Source organism: Nannospalax galili, unplaced genomic scaffold (assembly GCF_000622305.1).
Source record: "Nannospalax galili isolate Female #2095 unplaced genomic scaffold, S.galili_v1.0 scaffold805, whole genome shotgun sequence".
Taxonomy (NCBI): Eukaryota; Metazoa; Chordata; class Mammalia; order Rodentia; family Spalacidae; genus Nannospalax; species Nannospalax galili.
Genome location: NW_008353486.1, coordinates 1,141,710 through 1,142,221, shown reverse-complemented (window position 1 = coordinate 1,142,221; position 512 = coordinate 1,141,710).

The window sequence follows — 512 nt, the reverse complement described above, 5'->3', positions numbered from 1 at the left end:
CCCCAACTAGAGCCCTTATACTCTGTTATCCCTGCTACTGTCTGCTGTGTTCTTGGCACCCCAGCTGTTCCCCACTACTTACCCATCTGGTGAATCTAGTCAGCCTATCTAGCAGTCTTTGTTTTAGGAAGGTCAGCTGTTCCTCATCTAGCAGCAATCAGTTGCCAATATTCCTTTAGATAAGATTGGGGTCTGATGTTCACTTTTCCAGTTCTATGCTGGGTTACTATCTGGGAGTCCCTTGGGCCACCCTGGCCAACAACTCAAAAGAATGTATCTCCTATCTGGCATCATTGCTTGTTATGTAGTCTTTAGCTATACATATGGACTCTTAAAAAATTATATTGGCCCCTTTAATCTTTGGTTATATTTTCCTTTTGGGTATTTAAGGCCATACAGTTGGCCCAGATAAACCAATTTATTTTTACTTTTAAGGCCATTTGAGGATCTGTTCCTCAGGGGTCACATGGGCTTGGGAGGGGAGCCCCTGGCTCCTTTCTTTTACCAGTTCC